This window comes from Dendrobates tinctorius, unplaced genomic scaffold (assembly GCF_039654945.1).
Source record: "Dendrobates tinctorius isolate UK_male_01 unplaced genomic scaffold, ASM3965494v1 ptg000151l, whole genome shotgun sequence".
NCBI lineage: Eukaryota > Metazoa > Chordata > Amphibia > Anura > Dendrobatidae > Dendrobates > Dendrobates tinctorius.
Genome location: NW_027361818.1, coordinates 2,143,331 through 2,162,059, shown reverse-complemented (window position 1 = coordinate 2,162,059; position 18,729 = coordinate 2,143,331). Strand labels below are relative to the sequence as shown.

The following is an 18,729-nucleotide window of genomic DNA, read 5'->3' as shown; positions in this document are numbered from 1 at the left end:
CCCGGGTCCCATGGATGGGATAGTACGCCGGATGTCAGGAAGGGGTTAAAACCACAAACATTAGTACTTGCGGCAGCAATAAATTGCCCTATGACCAGAATTGAAGCAGTAGGTTCCATGGTGTAATGGTTAGCACTCTGGACTCTGAATCCAGCGATCCGAGATCAAATCTCGGTGGGACATTTAGTAATTTTGCACAGCACACCTCAAACACACCTACTGTGCATCCCTCCTACTTTGAAACTCTCTACCCCAACATATCAGACTTTCACCTACTGTGGAAAACTTCATAAGGAACTATTTTTTCTGACAAGCCTACAACCTACAGTAACCCTTGTTCCACCATACTGCTCTGCCTTCACTTAAGGCCCCGTCTCATATAGCGAGATCATTAGCAAGATCACTGAAATGATCCTCTGTAGACTTGATCCTCACAGGCAGCGTTCTCTCTCCTCCTTTACCACTTGGTGACTCGTGTTGTTTACAATTATTGTACTTGTTTTTTGTTAGGTCTCTTTCACATGTCCGCTGACGGCGGTCAGCCGAAATCCGCCAAAGTGGAAAAAAACTGATCTGCCGACGTAGAGAGAAGAATGGATGACAGCGGACCACGGATCCGTTCAAGGTGGAACGCGTCTTCATTTAAAGGGACCGCGGCCACAAAGCGATCTCGGGGGTTACCAAGCATCGTCGCGATATTGCTTGATTCAGCAATCTCCCGCGATAACGGCGATGTCAGGGATTCCAACAGCGCGAGAGTCGGCCATGTCCCCCGATATCGGCGATGTCAGGGGAATCCAGCAGCGCGAGAGTCGGCCATGTCCCTCGATATCGGGTGATGTCAGCAGCGGGAGAATACGAGCAAGGGAGTGCAACAGCGCAATAATGTGTGTCTAATGTGTGAGGAGAGAGACAGAGAATTTTTTTACCCGCCAGGATTGGCATTTAGGGTTAACTTTCTTCCCGGAAAGCCAATTCCGGGCATGCGCAGTGTAGAAATACGGATCCGGCAGTGTCCGTCCTGCCATGTCAGCGGATGCTAAAATTTTGGCGGATCTGTACAAAAATGGATCCAACGGATAACCATCCGTCAAGATCCGCCGTTAATTCAAGTCAATGGTTAAAAAAACGGATCCGCCAACAATAATAACTAATATAATTCAGGAGACAGAGGAATGCTTTGGGTGAATACACCCGTAGTTTTTATGGTCATATATGGTGGTTTACTGGTGGTGTGAGAGAATATATGCCTCCAACTTATTTAATTAAGCTATATATGGGATAATATCTGTAAAGCGTTGAGGAATTAATGGCGCTGTATAAGGATCACACCCATGAGAGGACATGAAATGCTTCGTAATCGTTTTGAGCATTGTCGAATCGTCTACTTCTCTTGTTGCCACAATGTCCCTGACATGCTCCCCTGTCCTTATTCCCAGTTCCCTTGAGGTTAGACCTATGTACATCAGATTATATGAACAGCTGGCATAGTATACAACATTAAATGAAAGAATATCCCCTACTAATGGGAAACACGTAATAGCACAACTCAAAACACAATATATATCAATAGATTTCCCTGTCTGAACAATTAAGCAAGAATTAAGGATCCAAAGAGTTTTAGCAAAATTAGTAAATTTTATTACACAAAAATTAAAAACAGAGCATCGTTGCTAATGCAGGCAGTGATAAGCATAATAGACACAAACTGACACCCAAATAAATAACTCAATGTATACCGTCAATATTGAGGAATTTTAGTCACACATAGTGCTTAGTAATACTTTAGATGGTACAAATAGTAGCAGGAATTGACCCACTGCTATTAATCTAAAAGTGACAATTATATCAGCAGCTACCAGCAGTGATTAGCCCGCCACTGCAACCATCAGAGCAAGGGTCAGCCCATTATTATATAGTATTCATAAATGTCATAAACAGTTCTCACTATATGAAGAAATCCAGCAACCTTGAGTAATCCAAAGGTGCTGAGATTCTCTTACAAGGAGTGACAAAAGTGCTGCCGCTCCCTGTCGCCCCGTTAATTGGATTAATTTACCTGGTGCTCTGCTAGCCACATTTGCATAGGTAGATAATGCACATAGTAGCAGGTATTAGCCCTCTGCTATTGATCTAAGGGTAAAGATTGTCCAAACAGCTACCAGCAGGGATAATCCTGCTATTGTTACCAACAGAGCAAGGGCTAGCTAACTGTTGTATAGTATACAAAAAAACGTAAATATCATGGACACTTTTCACTGCATGAAGGTGCTGAGACTCACTTACTTTAGGTGCCCAGAATGCTGCCACTGCCTGTCGCCCCTACGCGCATTACGCCGTAGCTTCTTCAGTCCCAGTAAGCCTTTGCGAGCGATGACGTCCGTTCTCGCGGGATCGCGAAGTCTCGTGGTCATTCTCGCGATGTCATCGCAAATGACTGCGAGACGTTGCGACCCTGCGAAAACGGACGTCATCACGGTAATTTTCGCAAAGGATTACTGGGACCGGGAGCGTGGAGAGAGGCGGGAAGGCTGCGCGAGACGTCGGAAGGTGAGAATAACAATATATTTTTTTTCATTATTTTTTACATTCTATCTTTTACTACTGATGCCGCATAAGCGGCCTCAATAGTAAAAAGTTGGTCACACTCGTCAAACACTATGCTTGACGAGTGTGACCAACCTGTCAATCAGTTCTCCAAGCAATGCTACAGATCGCTTGGAAGACGCTAGCAATTCTGCAAGCTTAATACGCTTGCAATATGCTAGTTTTTCCGCGGGAAAATCGCGGAAATTTAAAATGCGATTTTCCCACGGAATGGAATTCCAGAACTCTCGCGGTAATTTCCGCGAGAGTTCCACTACGTTTGAACCCAGCCTTAATCTTACTGTGTAATCATTATGCATTTTTTTCAGTGTTTGTGAGCAGTTTGGACCGAGCTGTAAATTTGGCCCTATGGTATCCATTTTTTATGGTTTTCTTACTGAAATCTTGAGATAAAAATCTGTCTAGACACAAAAATGCAAAAGCCATCTCACCTCATCACGGCGACCGTAATTGTGACTTTCCCAATTACGGTCACCGTGACAAGGCGGGATGGCTTTCGCATTTTTTTTTATCAAAAGCATGTTAATTAAATACTGTATATTATTTAGTATATATTTATCTACTGCAGGGTATTCAATCATTAGGTTTCTGCCATTGTTTTTTTCTGTTCATTGGTCAGTGTGAACATGCAGTTACATGCTGCAAGCACACCAATATACAGTATATCGCAGCTTATACCTTTGGATTTTTGTTTTTTTTGTGTGTACTTAGCCTAAGGTTGATCTGATCAGGGTAATTGTACTATTATCCTCCATAGGGACATAACCCAAGACCCTCATAAATTCTTGTCAGGGGGCATGTTGTATTCTAGAACTTCAGCTATTTTACACTTTTTTCCTATGTTCATAATATAGGCTAGACTTAGGCTACTTTCACACATCAGGTTTTCGGCATCAGGCGCGATCCAGCGTCGTGCCGGAACGCCGGATCCGGCAAATGTTTCGTAAAACCGGATGTGACGGATCCGGTTTTCTGCCAGATCCGTCTTTTTCTTGACAGACAAAACCGGATCCGTCTCATCCGGTTCATCCGTTTTTCTATCCGTTTTTTGACGGATTACGCCGGATCCGGTTTTTAAAATTGACCCTTGTGGCCTTCCGAACGGGATTGGCTACTGGAAAACTATATATAGCATGTTCCTACAGCCCTTCTTTGACAGGTTGTAGAGGAGAAAGTGCAGGTTGGAGAGAAGAGCAAGTTACTGGCGAAGATGGATGTTGTCATTGGAAATATTTTGAAGAATTTGGCGGATTTTATAGCGGAGGCGAATCGTTTGAGGGTGATTGTTCTGGAGAAGGAGAGAGCGAGACAGCAGCGCATCAGGCATCGTAGACGACGTTTGTGGATCCACCCCATCACAGCCAAGAGAATGACGCGTGGGGTCTATTCTACACTCTGCATGGACCTTCGACGAAACCCGGATACATTTTTTGGATATGTTAGGATGAAAATGGAGAATTTTGATTACTTGGTGGAGCGCATTGCACACCTCATAAGAAAAGCGGACACCTATTGCCGCTTCTCTGTTTCACCCGCAGAGCGTCTGATGGTGACTTTAAGGTAAGCCACATTTATTGGATATGCTCGCATCAGAGCACACTTTCACTGCAATCTTGTTGGTGGTAGTTTGTATCTCCAAGTGTTATAGGTCAGTTTTGGTATGTAATGCTGTGATTTAAAACTAATTTATTGTTTTTTAATTCCCCACAGATTTCTTGCAACTGGAGAATCCCTTTCGTCACTGCATTTCCAGTACAGACTCGGGATTTCCACCATATCTGGAATTGTGAAGTACACATGCCGTGCACTGTGGGACTCCTTAGCTGAAGAGTTTTTACCAGAGCCCACAACAGAGAGGTGGATTGAAATTGCTGACAAGTTTCAACAGATATGTCAGTTTCCAAACTGCTTGGGCGCTGTGGACGGGAAACATATCCGCATTGTAAAGCCAGCTGGATCGGGATCGGAATATTTCAATTACAAGAAATATTTTTCAATTGTCCTCATGGCCATCGCTGACGCGGAATACAAATTTATTGCGGTTGATATTGGGGCCTATGGCCGCTCCAATGACTCTCAAGTTTTCAAACTGTCTGCCATGGGGCGTAAACTGTATGGAAACACCTTCCAGTTCCCACCACCTAGACCGCTGCCGCAAACATCTGGTCCACCTATGCCATTTGTCTGTGTAGGGGATGAAGCCTTCCAGCTGTCAGAACACCTTTTGAAACCGTACTCTAGCAGAGGATTGACAAGACCAAAATGCATTTTTAATTACCGCCTCACAAGAGCAAGAAGAATGGTTGAATGTACCTTTGGTATTCTGACAGCCAAATGGCGGGTCCTATTGACTGCGATCAACCTCAAGACAGAAACTGTGGACGAGGTGATCAAAGCGTGCGTGGTACTCCACAATTTTGTTATCTGCAAGGAACCCATTTCCATTGAGGACACCTCTGAAGAAACCACCTTGCAAGATTACCATGACATTACCACTAGAAGTTCTGTGACGGTTTCAGTAATGAGGGACAATTTTGCAATATACTTTATGTCACCTCAAGGCAGAGTACACTGGCAGGATGACAGAGTGTGAAAGATTTGTGCCCAACCAAACTTGTGTACCTTCTGTACCAACAGTATATATCTTTGCCAACCAAAGTTGGCTATTGTCATGGTCTTACTATTTTTAGCTTTAGGCCACAGGTGTGTACCTGGTTGTGTTTTATGCAAAGTATTTCACCTTTTAACAAAAGTTGTGTACATTGTTAGGAAATCACCAACAATAAACACAACTTTTTAGGTGAAATACTTTGCTTCAAACACAACCAGGAACACAACTGTGGCAAAAAGCTAAAATTTACCCACAGTTATATACCTAGTTTTGAATACCATTTCACCTTTTAAATACCCTGTATTTAACCTTTTTCGCCGCAGAAAGAAATGACAGACAACCAGTGTAAAATAATTTAACTTTTATTGAAAAATGTTTTTTTTAGTAAACTTTTTTAAAATTTTAATAAACTTGTTTAATAAAGCTTTGAAACCATAAAACTGGTCATTTTTATTTAAATACACACATTATAAATCTGTGTAGTGTGTGGTGGAAATACTGCTGGAGGGGCTGCGGGACACTTCGACACTGGGAGTGTGGAGAGAGGACTGGGATCGTGGTGGGGAAGGAACAGTTAGAGGTGAAGGTGTGGAAAAAACTACAGAATGGGTGGACATGTGGGAAGCAGAAGAGGTGGTGGGTGGTGGAGTGGAGGGTTGGGCAGGGACTGTAGGAGCAGATGATGTTGATGGCAAGTTGTATGGGGAAGGAGTTTGGTACGGGGCAGGTTGCTGGAAGTGGGGAGATGTCTGGTACGGGGCAGGTTGCTGGAAGTGGGGAGATGTCTGGTACGGGGCAGGTTGCTGGAAGTGGGGAGATGTCTGGTACTGGGGAGGTTGCTGGTACTGGGGAGGTTGCTGGTACTGGGGAGGTTGCTGGTACTGGGGAGGTTGCTGGTACTGGGGAGGTTGCTGGTGCTGGGGAGGTGGATGGTGCTGGGGAGGTGGATGGTATGTAATAGGAGGGGGAGGATGGAAAGTGGCTGGAGGGGGTGTAGATGTAATAGGAGGGGGAGGATGGAAAGTGGCTGGAGGGGGTGTAGATGTAATAGGAGGGGGAGGATGGAAAGTGGCTGGAGGGGGTGCAGGTGGAGGAACTACTGTGGTGGGAGGAGGAGGTTGGGAGGTAACTTGCTGGAGAGCAGCGTGGCATGAATGCATTACATGCATCTGCTGGGCAGGAGAGAGCGTTTCCATGCGCTCCACAACAGACCTGAAAAAGGTGTGGTTTGGCGAAGATCTTGCTTCTGAATGCATGGTTTGCAGAAGTGTCTTCACCTCCAGAATGCTGGAGTTGATCTGCTGATAGCCTGCGGAGATTTGCTCTGACAAGACTTTTAGACAGTTCTGGAAAGATGCATTCAGATGCAAGAACTCTGGCGCATAAGTCTTTTCCTGACCCCTCTGCCGCTGCCGCCCAGTACCCGCAGGTGTACTAGAGGTGGCAGGGGCAGAAGGGTGGGGTAAAGGGAAAGCGATCTCCTCACCAGCAGCTTCATGTAATGTAGGCGGCCACGATACTCCTGTGCTGGTGGATGGGACAGATGGGTCGAATGTGTGGGAAGGCTGGGAAGGTGCAGATGTACCGGGGCGGTCGAAGTGTCCCTCGGTGCCGGTCTCCTCAGGGATCGCCTCAGAAGGGTCCAATCGTGCAGGCTCCCGAGTGCTGCTCACCGTGCTGTGGAATAAAGAGAAAAAAAAACAATTAAAATACTGACATGGTATGGCCCTGGCTGAAAAAAAAAATTTACATCTAACATTTTTTTTCACATGTGGTGTGTAATATTTACCTTCTAGTGACCATTGTTTCCCGGAGGAACGACAGGGCTTCTGCGTACTTGTACTTGCTCCTGCGTCCTCCAGATCCACTCGGGGCCCGCATCTCTTTATTGAACTCCTTCTTGAAACGATCCCTCACAGACCGCCACCGATTCACAATTCTGTTCCCTGAAACGAGAAAGGACAAAGTGGTTAGTATACAACATCAGTGTTTCCCAAACTCCAGTCCTCATGGTCCCCAGGGGTCATGTTTTCAGGATTTCCATAGTAAATAGAAATCCTGAACACATGATCCGTGGGGACCACGAGGACTGGAGTTCGGGAAACACTGGTTTACATCAAGCAACCGGTACTGTATATACTTACGCTCTTTAATCTGGGCCCGAACATCGAGGTCCTCCCAGCGGCCCACAAGGAGCGAACAGATTTCCTCCCAGAGTCGTCGGGTAACGATAAGGTCAGCGTGGCGGCGGTCAGCCATATTCCAGAGCGGCTCCCTTTCTCTGACGAGATCGATGAGGTGGTCCACATCGAGTCCTCCATCCTCACCGTCAGAGTCGGGAGCACGCTGTGAAGGCTGTTAAAGAAAAAGACAAAAATAACATAATTAGCCTCCACAAAAGAAATGAAATAAAAAGTGCAAAAAAACAAAGCAAAAATATTTATACTTACACGCTGGTGACCGCCGCGTTGCTGTCGCCGACGACCCTGGGAGGCACTGCGAGGACCTCTTGGCCGAGCACCAGATTGGGAAGACTAGAGAAGAAAACAAAAAATGTTATGTCTTTGGATGTAGGCATTTGTTTGCTGTGTGTGGTCTGCAGAACATTGTTTTCTATGTGTTGTGTGTAGTGTGATGTTGTGTTTCTGCGTTTGATGCAAAAAACTTACCAATTGTGAGCCCACTCCAAGTGTCTGTCCACCCCTTCCTTCTTCTTCTGGGAGCTCCTCTTCATCTTGTGAATCCTGTTTTGAAATAAAAGGCAATGAATAGACATATATTGCAGAGATGATGGATTTTGGAAATAAAAACTTACCGTCAAATGCTGACGATGCGAGGGAGGGCTCCCAGAAGAAGATGTGCTGTCTTCCTGGTGGCCACACTCCATGCCTGTGGGTGGTGTTCCAGCTGCTGCCATTGCTGCTGCTGCTGCTGCATCTATTGGGCGGCTGTTGAATAAAGAGAAACAAAGGGCCAATGAATATCTTGATATTCAATAGCCCTAGTTTGGAGGAATGGGGGATTTGATAATTACCGTCTCTCATCTGCTGCTGGACTCCCCTCCTCAGCATGTTCCATTCGCTGCTCCATTTGGGGTGGTGGTGGTGGTGCTGATGGTGCTGCAGTGGTCTCCTGCCTTCTCCTGCTGCGCTTGGTTGCTTTCTTGGGTGGCATGTTGGGTGTGGCTGTGGGTCCCACTGTCTTGCTTTTATATATGTCTTGTGGGCAGAGCTACTGAGCATGCTCAGATCCAAAAAAACGGATCCAGCCACCGGATCCGGCGCATTGCGGCGCTCATAGGCTTTCATTGTGTGAAAAAGCCGGACGCACTGGATCCGGCGTGTCCGGCTTTTACGCCGGAGACAAAAAACGTTACAGTAGCCGTTTTTTCCAGACGCCGGATCGCGACACATTGCCGGATCCGGCGAAAACCGGATGAAACGCATGGCCATCCGGCGCGATCCGGCGCAAATGCAAGTCAATGGGGGGGAAACCGGATCCGGCATTGCATTTCGCCGGATCCGGTTTCTGTCAAAAGCGCCGGATCGCGCCTGACGGCGAAAACCTGATGTGTGAAAGAGGCCTTAGATGCCGAAAGAAAAGCTTAAATGTAAATTTTTTAAACATTTTCAATGATATTGTATAAGATATGTCAAAACTTTAAGCTTTGAGTTGATTTAAAAGAAGATTTTCAAGAGCGTAGTCGGCAGGATTCAAACCAGCGCAGGGAGACCCCAAAAGATTTCTAGTCTATCGCCTTAACCACTCGGCCACAACGACATGATTGTTGCCAGTGCTGTGGCAGTTATATAACCCACAATGACGGAAACCACTAGTTTTCTATGACGCTTTGGTAGAGGAAGGCTTTATACCCTCTATTCTAAGCTATAACCAACTGTTTCTCTTATTTTTATGTCTCAAAACATAGTTAGAGTTTAATGATTTTTTTGGAAGTATTAAGACTAGGTATATTAGTTTTAATTAATGCAAAGAGCAAAGAATAGATGTGAACTTAGCCTTAAAAGTGATCCAAAATGTTATGTAGCCCAAAATAGTACCAATAAAAGCTTCAATTCAACCCTCAAGAAAAGATCCCAATTATATCAATCACATCAAACAAAGCGGTTTCAACATTACTGGTAGCACAGAGGCTTTGTAAAACTGACAAAGCTCTCCTCCCAAAAAAGAAATCAAGCAAATTTTGTGTACCAAACTTTCCCCTACCTGTTGAGCCACCAGTGTGCAGGTAAGCTCAAGGAGAAAGCATCAGCCTTGACATTTTTGACCCCTGGATGAAAAGTGACAACAAATTTGAACCTAGTAAAAAACAGGGACCATCTAGCTTGCCTAGGGTTGAGACGTTTAGCCGATTGAAAATATGAGAAGTTCTTATGCTCAGTAATAACATTAATGGGATGGAAAGCCTCTCCAACCAATGTCACCATTCTTAAAATGCCAATTTAATCGCCAAAAGTTCCCTATTACCCATGTCATAATTTCAACCGTAGACAATTTCTTAGAAAAGAATGCGCATGGATGCCATTTACCAGGGGACGGACCCTGAGACAACACAGCCCCAGCACCCACCTCTGACACATCAACCTCCACAACAAAGGGTTGGGAAACATCAGGTTGACTGAGTATAGGAGCCATGGTGAAACAGCTCTTTATGGAGGAAAAAGCCTGCAGGGTGGCATCCAACCATTTTGAAAAATCAGTCCCCTTCCTTGTCATGTCAGTAAGGGATTGCACAATTACTGAATAATTTTGGATGAATTTTCGGTAACAATTAGCAAAGCCCAGAAAACGCTGTAGAGCCTTCAGGTTCTCAGGACTGTCCCAATCAAGGACAGCACGGACCATCTCAGTATCCATCCGAAAACCCAAAGATGACAACAGGTACCCCAAAAACTGCATCTCCTGGATGGCAAAAAAAACATTTTCCTAGTTTGGCATACATAGTAGTTTGTAATCTCTTGATATTTGCAGTACCTGCTTAACATGCTCTTAATGTGTCTCAAAATCTGGATGGATACCATGTTTTGGCATAGGTGGTTTCCTTCATTGGAGACTGCCCTTCCCGTGGTTGTTCCTTCCCGGGGAAAGACCTGGCTAGTCATTGCTTGCTTTGAGAAACATGTGATGGTGTCTCCATGGCTTGTGTATGTTTTACATATTTCCCATAAGGGATGGCGGCATTGCTCTAAAATCACTGCGTTGAGAAACATGTGATGGTGTCTCCACTGTGTTGGATGTTGATCTCCGTGAGTTCATTCTTCCTCTTTTTTTCACATTGAAATATAAGTACGACCGCCGAGCATCGCTACATCGCTGTGAGATCTGACTGTTTGGCAGCTCACTAGCAACCATTTAGCGATGCACCAACGATCCTGACCGGGTCGTATCGTGGTCGGGATCGCTGGTGCATCGCTAAATGTCAAGGGGCCTTTAGGCATTTGTTCCCTTTCCTACCTTGGTTGGCCAATGTTTACTTTGTATAAGACACTATTTTAAACTATACTAATCCCAACTGCCATCTTAGGTGACCAAGACAAGATGGTAAACCTGGGAAAATCACACAAATAAATGAGTTTCACGTGCTGCCGTACTTGCTTTTTTTCATTAAAAATGCTCAAAACTGGATACCTGCATTTTAGCAGTGTTATTTTCACCACCCATTGCTTTCAGTGGGTGAGCCATGCTGAAAGAAGTGACTTAGGGTCCCGTCACACACAGTGATCTCGCTGATTTTATGACACACAGCGATCTCGCCAGCGAGATCGCTGTGTGTGATGGGGATCAGCGATCGGCCCCCCTGCCGGTTATCGCTGATCGTGCTTGAGCGGCCTGGGCTGTTTTTCCATCGCTGGTCTCCCACTGCCCAGCACGCATCGCTGCATGTGGCAGCGAGAGACCAGCGATCAGCAACCGGTTTCCAAGGTAAACAGTGGGTATCCTTGAGTCGCACGGCTCTTAGATACCCGATGTTTACCTTGGAAACCAGCGTCGCTGGTCATGATCGCTGGGGCTATGTGACAGCTCACCAGCGATCAGCCTAACGATGTCCCAGCGATCCCATCCATGTCGGATCGTTGGTGGGATCTCTGGGACATCATTATGTGTGACGGGGCTTTACTCTATTGTATAAAAAAAGCATGCAAAACGAAAAATACTAATGACCAAAAAAAATACTGAAATCTTATAGGCTTTGCTGGTACTGTAAAGCAAAGCTGAAAATTACATAAAAATGCACATTGATAAAACTCTTAAAGTGAACATAGCCTTTCAGATATATCTTCTGGGAAGCATTTCCACAAGATTTTGGAGGTGTCTGTTTAAAAAACATGTCTATTAATGCCGTATGTACAGATCTTACTATAGGCTTTCTGTCCTGATTTTAAGGTCCATTTTCACTGCTCAATTATTGCAAATGAGTGTTCCTAGGTTTCACGAAAGGTTTAAGGCTGAGTTCACACGTGGCATCTTTTTCACGTTTCCGCTGCGGTTTTAACCGCGCGATTTTGCAGCGAAAACGTGAAAAATAAGCATCCCATGCATTCCTATGGGATTCCGCAATGTTGTGCTAATGCGGTTTTTACCGCGGCGGAATCGCTTTGCGGTAAAAAACGCAGCATGCTCATTAATTTGCGGAATCACGGCGATCCCGCACCCATAGGAATGCATTGTTCCGCTTACTTTCCGCATGTGGCTGTGCACACCATGCGGAAAGTAAGCAGAACAATTGCGGATGGTACCCACGGTCCGGAGGAGAGGAGACTGTCCTCCGGGCTTTGGGTACCATATCCCTGTAAAAAATAGAATTTTAAAATAAAAAATATTGTTATTCTTACCTTCCGGCGTCCCGCGCAGCATTCCCGCCTCTCTCCACGCTCCCGTTCCCAGTAATCCTTTGCGAAAATGCCCGCGATGGCATCCGTTCTCGCGGGATCGCAAAGTCTCGTGGTCATTCGCGCGACGTCATCGCGAATTACCGCGAGACATTCGTGATCCCGCGAGAACGGACGTCATCGCGGGCATTTTCGCAAAGGATTACTGGGAACGCCTGCGCGGGACGTCGGAAGGTAAGAATAACACCATTTTTTATTTTTTTTACATTCTATCTTTTACTACTGATGCCGCATAGACGGCCTCAGTAGTAAAAAGTTGGTCACACTCGTCAAACACTATGTTTGACGAGTGTGACAAACCTGTCAATCAGTTCTCCAAGCGATGCTACAGATCGCTTGGAGAACGCTAGCATTTTGCAAGCTAAATACGCTTGCAAAATGCTAGTTTTTCCGCGGGAAAATCGCGGGAATTTAAAATGCGATTTTCCAGCGGAATGGAATTCCGGAACTCTCGCGGGAATTTCCGCGAGAGTTCCGGTACGTGTGCACTTAGCCTTAGTCTAGACAGGCTGCTGATCACCTGCTAAACGAGCTAAGTGATCGTTCCTCAGGTGAAATGATCTTTTCATTTGCACGAAAAATCACTCTCGGCAGTGCTGCGAAGAACAATGGTAGCCTATGTGTACTGTTCAGTCAATTACAGGAAAACCAGAGCACATTTGAAGATCGGTCTGCTTGTGGAAACTGGCTATTAAATGATCACCGATGATTAAATATTTACTGATCGGCTGACGTTTAACACATAGAATCATCTAATGTAAATGGATTTTCATAGTAAGGCAAGGTTCTATGATGTTGCTACTTATATGAATTAGGCTCAGAATCGCGTCAAAACATGTATGTGTTATATGGATATAAAAATCTGCCCACATTACAACTGTCAGAATAATGTTGTAATGTTACTATATGGGAGTATATATTTAAACTTTAATATTTTTGAGGTGTGTTGTGCAGAATTGTTTTTATTTCCATTATTTCATGGATAAAAAAAATTAATAACGGTCCCACCAAGATTTGAACCATGGAACCTACTGAGGGGATACTTACCACTATACGAATGAGGAAAGAGCTTTGTGCCTTATTCCTTAAGAGTCAGAAAGACAGTTTGGCCATAAAAAAAATGTTTGCTTCCTTCAGTATCACCTCTATACTGATGAGACACAGATCTGGGTCACCTACCATTCCCATTTTATTTAGGTGTATTCATATAAACGGGCCACCCGGGATACTTACTATACCAACGAGGACCTGCATACAAGATTTTTCCTGTGCATCCCTCCTACTTTGAAACTCTCTACCCCAACATATCAGACTTTCACCTACTGTGGAAAACTTCATAAGGAACTATTTTTTCTGACAAGCCTACAGCCTACAGTAACCCTTGTTCCACCATACTGCTCTGCCTTCACTTAAGGCCCCGTCTCACATAGCGAGATCGTTAGCAAGATCGCTGAAGCGATCCTCTGTAGACTTGAACCTCACAGGCAGCGTTCTCTCTCTACTCCTTTAACACTTGGTAACTCGTGTTTACAATTATTGTACTTGTTTTTTGTTAGGCCTCTTTCACATGACCGCAGACGGCGGTCAGCAGAAATCCGCCAAAGTGGAAAAAAACTGATCCGCCGACGTAGAGAGAAGAACGGATGACAGCGGACCACGGATCCGTTCAAGGTGGAACGCGTCTTCATTTAAAGGGACCGCGGCCACATAGCGATCTAGGGGGTTACCAAGCATCGCCGCGATATCGCGTGATTCGGCAATCTCCTGTGATAACGGTGATGTCGGGGATTCCAACAGAGCAAGAGTCGGCCATGTCCCTCGATATCGGGTGATGTCAGCAGCGGAAGAATTCGAACATGGGAGTGCAACATCGCAATAATGTGTGAGTCTAATGTGTGAGGAGAGAGAGAATTTTTTCACCTGCCAGGATTGGCATTTAGGATTAACTTTCATAGAATCATAGAATCATAGAATCGTAGAGTTGGAAGGGACCTCCTGGGCCATCTGGTCCAACCCCCTGCTCAAAGCAGGATTCGCTAAATCATCCCTTTCTTCTCGGAAAGCCAATTCCGGCCATGCGCAGTGTAGAAATACGGATCCGGCAACCAAAAAAACGTTGCAGTGTCCGTCCTGCCATGTCAGCGGATGCTAAAATTTTGGCGGATCTGTACAAAAATGGATCCAATGGATAACCATCCATCAAGATCGGCCGTTAATGCAAGTCAATGGGTAAAAAAACGGATCCGCCAACAATAATAACTAATATAATTCAGGAGACAGAGGAATGCTTTGGGTGAATACACCCGTAGTTTTTATGGTCATATATGGTGGTTTACTGGTGGTGTGAGAGAATATATGCCTCCAACTTATTTAATTAAGCTATATATGGGATAATGTCTGTAAAGCGTTGAGGAATTAATGGCGCTGTATAAGGATTACTGCCATGAGAGGACATGAAATGCTTCGTAATCATTTCAAGCATTGTCGAATCGTCTACTTCTCTTGTTGCCACAATGTCCCTGATATGTTCCCCTGTCCTTATTCCCAGTTCCTTTGTACATCAGATTATATGAACAGCTGGCATAGTATACAACATGTGTGGAGCTGTATGAAATATAATTAGTAATATGAAATTCTTTTTCACTGTGTAAATGCCCTTTCCTTATTTTTACATACCATACAATCTCCACAGGGAAAAATTCCCATCTTGGTCTTTTGGCATTAAATAACGTGGCTGTTTTTGCCACAAAATGGCTTCTGACAAAAAAAATCCTTCATGTTCTTATTCTGTCTTGCTGTTAGTAGGTTTGTCTGGTAGGGTCACGGCTAATGTGGAGTCCATCTTGAAAACACCCTAATTTTTATTTAGGAAATGTTGAATACTTTCCCATTGTAAAAAATATGTGGTAATAAGGCCTCGTTCACACGTACCGTTTTTTTTCGCATTTCCATGGTGGTATTTTCCGCCTGTTTTTGCCACGAAAACGTGAAAAATATGCATGCCATGCATTCCTATGGGATTCCACAATGCTGTGCTAATGCTGCGGTTTTTACCGCGGCGGAATCGCTTTGCGGTAAAAAACGCAGCATGCTCAATAACTTTGTGGAATCGTGGTGATCCCGCACCCATAGGAATGCATTGTTCTGCTTACATTCCGCATGTGGCTGTGCCCACCATGCGAAAAGTAAGCAGAACATTTGCGGATGGTACCCACGGTCCGGAGGAGAGGAGACTGTCCTCCGGGCTCTGGGTACCATATCCCTGTAAAAAATAGAATTTAAAATAAAAAATATTGTTATTCTCACCTTCCGACGTCCCGCGCAGCCTTCCCGCCTCTCTTCACGCTCCCGATCCCAGTAATCCTTTTTTTATTATCATTTTTTACATTCTGTCTTTTACTAAAAGTAAAAGTTGGTCACACTCGTCAAACACTATGTTTGACGAGTGTGACCAACCTGTCAATCAGTTCTCCAAGCGATGCAACAGATCGCTTCGAAAACGCTAGCAATTCTGCAAGCTTAATACGCGGGAAAATCGCGGGAATTTAAAATGCGATTTTCCCGTGGAATGAAATTCCGGAATTCTCGCGGTAATTTCCGCGAGAGTTCCACTACGTTTGAACCCAGCCTTAATCTTACTGTGTAATCATTATGCATTTTTTTCAGTGTTTGTGAGCAGTTTGGACCGAGCTGTAAATTTGGCCCTATGGTATTCATTTTTATGGTTTTCTTACTGAAATCTTGAGATAAAAGTCTGTCTAGACACAAAAATGCAATAGCCATCTCACCTCATCACGGCGACCGTAATTGTGACTTTCCCAATTACGGTCACCATGACAAGGCGGGATGGCTTTCGCATTTTTTTTTATCAAAAAGCATGTTAATTAAATACTGTATATTATTTAGTATATATTTATCTACTGCAGGGTATTCAATCATTAGGTTTCTGCCTTGATTTTTTCTGTTCACTGGTCAGTGTGAACATGCAGTTACATGCTGCAAGCACACCAATATATATCGCAGCTCATACCTTTGGGTTTTTGTTTTTTTGTGTGTACTTAGCCTAAGGTTGATCTTCTCAGGGTAATTGTACTATTATCCTCCATAGGGACATAACCCAAGACCCTCATAAATTCTTGTCAGGGGGCATATTGTATTCTAGAACTTCAGCTATTTTACACTTTTTTCCTATGTTCATAATATAGGCTAGAGTTAGATGCGGAAAGAAAAGCTTAAATGTAAATTTTTTAAACATTTTCAATGATATTGTATAAGATATGTAAAAACTTAAAACTTTGAGTTAATTTAAAAGAAAATTTTCAGGAGCGTAGTCGGCAGGATTTGAACCTGCGCGGGGAGACCCCAATGGATTTCTAGTCCATCGCCTTAACCACTCGGCCACGACTACATGGTTGTGACTAGTGCTGTGGCAGTTATATAACATTACTGGTAGCACAGAGGCTTTGGAAAACTGACAAAGCTCTCCTCCCAAAAAAGAAATCATGCAAATTTTGTGTACCAAACTTTCCCCTACCTGTTGAGCCACCAGTGTGCAGGGAAGCTCCAGGAGAAAGCATCAGCCTTGACATTTTTGACCCCTGGACAACAAATTTGACAACAAATTTGTGACAACAAATTTGAACCTAGTAAAAAACAGGGACCATCTAGCTTGCCTAGGGTTGAGACGTTTAGCCGATTGAAAATATGAGCGGTTTTTATGCTCAGTAATAACAGTAATGGGATGGAAAGCCTCTCCAACCAATGTCACCATTCTTAAAATGCCAATTTAATCGCCAAAAGTTCCCTATTACCCATGTCATAATTTCAACCGTTGACAATTTCTTAGAAAAGAAAGCGCATGGACGCCATTTACCAGGGGACGGACCCTGAGACAACACAGCCTCAACACCCACCTCCGACACATCAACCTCCACAACAAAGGGTTGGGAAACATCTGGTTGACTGAGTATAAGAGCCATGGTGAAACAGCTCTTTATGGAGGAAAAAGCCAGCAGGGTGGCATCCAACCATTTCGAAAAATCAGTCCCCTTCCGAGATCGCTGTGTGTGATGGGGATCAGCGATCAGCCCCCTGCTGGTTATCGCTGATTGTGCTTGAGCGGCTTGGGCTGTTTTTCCATCACTGATCTCCCGCTGCCCAGCACGCATCGCTGCATGTGGCAGCGAGAGACCAGCGATCAGCAACGCTTGACGCTGGTTTCTAATGTAAACGTTGGGTATCCAGGAGCCGCGGCTCTTAGATACCCAATGTTTACCTTGGAAACCAGCGCCGCTGGTCCTGATTGCTGGAGCTGTCTATGTGACAGCTTACCAGCGATCAGCCTAACGATATCCCAGTGATCCCATCCATGTCAGATCATTGGTGGGATCGCTGGGACATCGTTATGTGTGACGGGGCTTTACTCTATTGTGCAAAGAAAGCATGCAAAGCGAAAAATTCTAATGACAAAAAAAAATTTCTGAAATCTTATAGGCTCTGCTGGTACTGTAAAGCAAAGCTGAAAATTACAAAAAAATGCACATTGAAAAAACTCCTAATGTGAACATAGCCTTTCAGATATATCTTCTGGGAAGCATTTCCACAAGATTTTGCAGGTGTCTGTTTAAAAAACATGTCTATTAATGCCGTATGTAGAGATCTTACTATAGGCTTTTTGTCCTGATTTTAAGGTCCATTTTCACTGCTCAATTATTGCAAATGAGTGTTCCTAGCTTTCACGAAAGGTTTAAGTCTAGACTGGCTGCTGATCACCTGCTAAACGAGCTAAGTGATCATTCGTCAGGTGAAATGATCTTTTCATTTGCACGAAAAATCGCTCTCAGCAGTGCTGCGAAGAACAATGGTAGCCTATGTGCACTGTCCAGTCAATTACAGGTAAACCAGAGCACATTTGCAGATCGGTCTGCTTGTGGAAACTGGCTATTAAATGATCACCGATGAGTAAATATTTACTGATCGGCTGACGTTTAACACATAGAATCATCTATTGTAAATGGATTTTCATAGTAAGGCAAGGTTCTATGATGTTGCTACTTATGAATTATTCTCAGAATCGCGTCAAAACATGTATGTGTTATATGGATATAAAAATACGCCCACATTACAACTGTCAGAATATGGTCTTACTCTCATGAAAAGGCAGGATCGTACAAAAAGATTCTGGCCCGTACGGGGATTGAACCCGCGACCTTGGCGTTATTAGCACCACGCTCTAACCAACTGAGCTAACCGGCCACTTGTGTTTTTAGGTTGTGAAGATAGATGTTGGTCTGCAGCACACTTGTAAGCAATAAAAGTTTCAGCCACCCCATCGGGGAATCAAACCCCAGTCTCCTGCGTGAAAGGCAAGGATACTACTATAATAACGAGGAACTGCTATACATTGACTTTGTGTTCTTTGGGTTGACAGATATCTCCTTCTCTATTCCTGTTTCTCAACTGCATACAAGATTTTTCCTGTGCATCCCTCCTGCTTTGAAACTCTCTACCCCAACATATCAGACTTTCACCTACTGTGGAAAACTTCAAAAGGAACTATTTTTTCTGACAAGCCTACAACCTACAGTAACCCTTGTTCCACCA

The 18,729-nt window shown here is 44.3% G+C and overlaps 3 non-coding genes across 3 annotated transcripts; 1 reads left to right on the top strand and 2 right to left on the bottom strand.

Annotated features, from left to right (window-relative positions):
• The first annotated feature begins 111 nt into the window (after positions 1 to 111).
• Positions 112 to 183, top strand: TRNAQ-CUG (transfer RNA glutamine (anticodon CUG)). Its single transcript has one exon. It is a non-coding gene; the product is annotated as a tRNA-Gln (tRNA).
• Positions 184 to 16,452: 16,269 nt separating this feature from the next.
• On the bottom strand, positions 16,453 to 16,534 carry TRNAS-AGA (transfer RNA serine (anticodon AGA)). The gene has a single exon. It is a non-coding gene; the product is annotated as a tRNA-Ser (tRNA).
• A 1,773-nt stretch (positions 16,535 to 18,307) lies between these two features.
• TRNAI-AAU (transfer RNA isoleucine (anticodon AAU)) lies at positions 18,308 to 18,381 on the bottom strand. Its single transcript has one exon. It is a non-coding gene; the product is annotated as a tRNA-Ile (tRNA).
• Positions 18,382 to 18,729: the final 348 nt, after the last annotated feature.